Here is a 6,000-nt window from a genome sequence, read left to right as displayed (position 1 = left end):
ATTCTTCACGGAGCTGCTTACCCCAGACCCAAGCCCCCGTCCTACAGTCCGGGCCACGTTTCTTCCAAACAAGCCCCAAATGGTGTGTCGAGTCAAGATAGAGCCGGTGTGGCGGTTCCTGACTCGGAGAAGGCGGAGCCTGCAAACTGTGAGTGATTTAGAGAAAACTCTAATTCAAGCCACAGAGCAATGTGCTTTCCAGGTAGATACGCCTTCATTTTATTTTGCCAAGTGAGAGGATGTTAGTTCATACCTCTTACCCTGGCCAGTGCTCTGTAACCCCTTCTCCACCTCCCCTATTAGCCTCTGAGCCCCCTACACGAGGTCATTTCTGTAGTTTACTAACAGTTCTCTTTGAAATTCAGAACCGCTTTATATTATTAAATAATTTTCCAAGGACATGGCCAGCTGCCATCGGTCTCAGTCCTCACTGCTGGTGCAGCGCTGTGAGCAATGGCTCTTCTGTTGATCACGTTGTAAAGAGGGAGCTGGAGTCTAACTGAGTGGCCCCTGGATGGTGGGGTTCCCCGATCCTGGGTCCAGCTGTTCCATCGGGCATTGTGTCATCAGTCCTCCAAACTGCTTTCCAGTCTTTCTGTTGCAGTGTTGAGCAGTACTGTGTGATGGATTCCTGGGTTTTGTTTTAGCCACTTTGAAGAAGCTGGTTGGACTCCCCTTGCCTCTTAAAAGTCGATTTGGATATCAAGACAGATGGTGCCGCACCCACACCAGGAGGGTGTATGGGAAGTGTATCACACACATCGTGAAGCTTGGGGAAGAACCAGCAGGCTGCCCAGCCGGTCTGAAAGTATCTGAGAGAGAAAGGAGACTGGGTGGGGGTTTATCCCAGTCAAGGGGCGCGGCTGGGCCGAGGGTTTGCACGTGGGAAGGGGCTGTGTGAATTGACTCTCCCACCGCGGCAAAGGAGGGAGCACTTGGGTTATGATGTTGTCCCTTGTGTCACATAGCACTAACACTCCTGTAATTGGAGGCCACCTCTGCTATATATTTGATGGCATATAAAGATTTGTTTGTTTGTTTTTGAGAGAAAGAGAGATGGAGAGAGATGGGAAGCATCAACTCGTAATTGTAGCACTTTAATTGTTCATTGATTGCTTTCTCATACATGCCTTGACTGGGGGGCATCAGCTGAGCCTGTGACCCTTTGCTCAAGCTAGCGACCATGGGATCATTATGATCCCATGCTTAAGCCAACGACCGTGTGATTAAGCCAAATGAGCCCATGCTCAAGCTGGCAACCTTGGGGCTTCAAACCTGGGACCTCAGTGTCCCAGGCTGATGCTCTATTCACTGCGCCACTGCCTGGTCAGGCCTAAACACTTATTTTTAAAATGAATCTTGTTACCAAAATGCGACATTGCCTCAAGTTCCCACAAATAATCATGACTCTGTGTTAAGAAACCTTTGCCTCCAGAAGACCTTTATTTAAATGGTAGGTAGGTTGGCCAGAATTCCAGAAACCCCTGGGAACATGAACCAGAGAGGTGATACTGAGATCACCATTTCACCACCCATTGTGTTGCTCTGACTCAGTGAACTTGTTGCACCTCCAGCTCCTTTCAAAGTTTCCCCCAGCTACTTCTTGGACTCTTCAAGGGTGACTCACGTTTGCACAAGAATAAACTGCCTCAGCCTTCACCAGTCATTGTGGATGCTGCAGGTGAGCCTTTGCTGGGCCCCTGACGGTGGGGATCCCCAGGGCTCTTCTTCCTGGGACTCTGTGTGTCGCCGCTGGACCCCAGTTCCTTCCCAGCAGGCTCTGCGCTCTCTCTGGGAGAGAGTCTTGGCCACCTTGCTCCTGGTGCCCAGACACGCTTGGACAAGTCTGACTCACATGGTGAGCGCAGCTGAAGTGCGAGTGGGGGCCCCTGCTCGTAAAGGAATGCTAGGACGAGGTTTCCAGACTAGTTGAGAATGTGATCATAATGTCCGTTTGGGTGGGGATGAACAGAGAGTTCTGCAGGGTGGGGACACATCTGGGTTGGGCAGGTCCTTGCAGGATGGCAGCAGGGCTGGCTTCCTAGACCAGACACTTGGGCAGACACCTGGGCTTTGGCGCTCAGAGGCCCTTCCTCTGTGGTTGCTATCTGGAAATTCTTCATAATTTTATCTGAGTTTGTGTTTTCAAAGTGAAGACCAATGGGACAAGGCCATGTGCGTGGGGACCTTCCACTGTGTCCCTGGACGTGTTCTCGGTCGCCTGTCCTGCCCAACTGTATCCTCAGACCCTGCCACCCTCTGTACCTCCCCACCCAGAGGTTGCACTCCCCTGGGGCCACCTACTCCTGTGGGTCCCAGCAGGAAAGGGAGGTTCACCTCTCCACTCCCCTGAAGCTGTGCATGTTTCCTTTGCACTGGGTTCTGCAAACTCTGTAGCTAGCCCTGCACGCGGGGCCCGGGGGCAGGGGAGCCGCAGAGGAGAGGAGGGAGGACGCAGGGGAACTTCGTTTGTTACTTTCATCAGCGGTGGGCCCTGGTGTCAGGGGGTGAAGCTTTCCTTAGGAAACCACAGCAACACTGACCAGGTTTCTTACCTTGATTTGCATGATTTTTCAGCCCTGGTATGTCTTCTCCGAGCCTTTCTGATTTTCCAGCCTTTTCATATTCAAATCAATGCTCAAGTCTCTCACAAGACTCGTGGCCCATTCCAGCCAGCATTGCTGATTCTCCACACTGAACTCTGGCTCTGTCTTTCCCAGAGCATTCGAGAATTAAACAGAGATTTCTCATTGTACTTCCAGTCTCCTGGTTTCGCGTTGTTATTGAACTTTCCATGTGTTTATGTTTTGTTTACATTACTCTGTTCCTGGCTCCATCTCTTCGGTATGCATGCGAAAAGCCCTTGTTGATTGAATGACACGTTGGGCATGTCGTGGCATTTTTGGAAAATAAGGGAAGGAATTAAGGCCAGACTTCCTTTGGAAGTTACTGAATGTTCAAAATCAAATTTCCAATTTAAGTGATTATGGAAGGAAGTAATACTAAATTAGAAACTGACCACCAAAAAAGGACTGTTTCCCATAAGAGATAGTGGTCTCCACAGCAGTGAGTTCATTGATCTGAACCTTGCTTGTAGCAATCACGAGGTTATTATAGCTCTGAATGAGTAAACATAAATTTAACTGTGGCATGAACGCGAGTTCCCTTCCAGATGCATGAATTATGCTTGTACCCCCAACCATGAGAGATGGATCCTGGGAACAGAGGCAACACGCCTCAGCCATTGCTTAGCTTTGGGAAGTTTACCCAGACTGGTGCACACGTGCCCGGGTAGCACGTGGCCTTGCTGCCTGCCGGTTCCCCACCCAGGTTTTGGTGGTTTCCTGCAGCTCCGTCTGCGGGGTCCACCACGGGAGACCCCCCGTACTGTGTAGCACACAGGTCTCGAAGGGTTTCGTGTCACCACATGACGCTGCTTTTCTGCTTTCTTCCACTGACCAAGGTGGATACATGAGCCGTGTGCCCCCTGGGAGTATTTTCAGGCCAGGCTTTAACAATCGTGAATGAAGTCGGTGTCCCCGTTTTGCACGATGCTGTGGCCGGCGGTGTCCTTGTTTTCTTGCTCTGGTGGAATGGAGAGGTGAGGTGCGAGCAGGCTTTTCTCTCGGGATCTTCTGGCTTTGGGTTGTGTGAAAAAGTCTCTTATTTTTTTCTTAAAATCTTCCCAGAACATCCTGCTTGAGGACAAACAAGATTGCTCTATTAGTCACCCAACAGTGAAAGCAGAAAGCCACCCACTTCTGCAGTGCTTCCTTTCGAAGTAACCGCAGCGACCCTGACGGACTCATGGGACTAATGAGAAAGCACGAGGATGTGGTGGGATGTGTGCTCTTACCTCTCCATAGTGTTTCAGAACGCCCCGAAGACGCTCTGCTCCTCGGCCCGCCTCCCTGCCACCCTAGAGGCAAACCCCATCCCTCCCGTCCCTCTGGAGAGTGTCCCAGAGACCCCGCCCCCACGCTCCTCTGTCGGCGTGGGCCTTCCTGGGGCCCACGGACCCACTTGGGTGGGGTCTGAGCTCAGTCCTGCCCTGTGGCCCCGCAGCCTCCTATGGGTTCAGATTGGCTGACTCCCCAAGGCTCACTTCCTAGAAGAGGCCACGTCCTGGTAGGAAAGGGAAGAGATGGAGACTTAGTTCTCAAGTGTTCACTCTTGAGCACTGTGCAGGGAGGAGTCTCACTCACATGTAATCTCATTCCATTGTGCAAGTGGCCTGTGAGGCACAAATGATTGTTTCAGTTACACAGCAGGAGAACCAGAGTCAGAAAGATGAACAAGCTGGTTGGACACCATAGTGCATCCCAGTGGTCTACAAAGTGGGGTGGGTCTGCTCGCGAGAAGGTGCCTGGTTACTTCTTGTTGATGAACCGCTAACCACAGGACAGCTCTCTGGCTGGCTGGTTTGTAGATGAAACTGTGGCAGGTAAAGTATTTGGGGGAAAAAAAGAAAATGAAGTTCCCTTCCATTTGACCACATTAAGTTTCTGTTCATTAATAACCGAAAACAGTTCTGTATGTTCATATAGGATTCTAAGTTTGTCTCAAGAATTATTCAAATGTGGAAATAATTTTAGCTGCAGAACTCAAACTCAGCATTTGGAATATGGACATTTTATTTGGTCTAAAACTAAAATCTCCATTGAAAACACAAATATTATTTAAGCTCCTACCTCAATTCCTGGCTCTTTTTCCCTTGGGAAAGAACTTCCAAAATATACAGTATTTTGGATATATATTTTATTCGTTGGCCTGGTTTCTCTTCTGTTGCAAAACAGCCATAATAGTCATGCACCATTGAACAGTGGTGGGGATACTGTCTGAGAAATGTGTCCTTAAGCAATTCTGTGTGCTCGTCATAGATGTATTTATACACACTTAGACGGAACAGCCTACTGCGCACCTAGGCTATGCAGTACAGCCTATTGCTCCTAAGCTGCAAGCCTGTGTGGCATTTTACTGTCAAAGTAACATGTGGTTAAACAACTATAAGAGAAAATGACGCAAACACGAGACACAATGAACATGAGATGTATGAGGCTGCTGCCAGCATATGAGGGCATACTGTTTTACAAAAAACTTTTAAAAATTGGCCCTGGTTGGTTTGCTCAGTGGATAGAGCATTGGTCTGGCATATGGACATCCTGGGTTTGATTCCCAGTCAGGGCACACATAAGAAACGGCCATATGCTTCTCTCCCCTCCCTTTCTCTCACTCTTTTCCTCACACAGCTAGTGGCTCAGTTGGTTCAGTTGTTAGCCCCAGGTACTGATGATAGCTCAGTTGGTCTGAGTGATGGATTCAGGCACTGAGGATAGCTTAGTTGATTTGAACATCAGCCCCAGATGTGGGTTTTTGGTGTGGATCCCATTTGGGGCTCATGTGGGTGTCTGTCTCACTATTTTCCCTCCTCTCAGTTAAAAAATTACTAAGTAGAAAGAACACGGAATAACGTTAAAAAGTGTAGTAAATACACATCCATTTATAGTTATCAAGTACTATGTACTGTGTGTAATTGTATGTACTGTACTTTTACACTACTGGCAGCGCAGTGGGTCTGTTTATACCAGCCTCACCACAAACTTGAGTAGTGCACTGTGCTACCATGCTACAACGCTAGGATATCACTAGCCCATTATTATCTATGGGACCACCATTGTATATGTGGTCTGTCATTGATCTAAATGTTGTTCTGAGGTGATGACTATACTTAAATAGCCCATATGATGGGCCAGGCACTGCCCACAGTGCTTTACATAGATGCACTCATTTAATCATTACAACAGTCCGTGTGGTGGGTACCATTATTATCTCCATTTTCCATGTGAGGAGATCGAGGCCCAGAGAGGTTAAAGGACTTGCTCCCGGACACAGCTTGTAGCTGGTGGAGCCCAGGCTTGTAGCCAGGAAGTCTGGGTCTAGAGAGCCTTCTGTCCCTGGATTATGAGACAGATAGTGGGATGGCGGGCTGTGACTTGTATT

This window comes from Saccopteryx bilineata, chromosome 12, assembly GCF_036850765.1.
Source record: "Saccopteryx bilineata isolate mSacBil1 chromosome 12, mSacBil1_pri_phased_curated, whole genome shotgun sequence".
Classification (NCBI taxonomy): Eukaryota; Metazoa; Chordata; class Mammalia; order Chiroptera; family Emballonuridae; genus Saccopteryx; species Saccopteryx bilineata.
The sequence above is the reverse complement of the archived record's forward strand: the minus strand, read 5'-3'. Positions refer to the sequence as shown.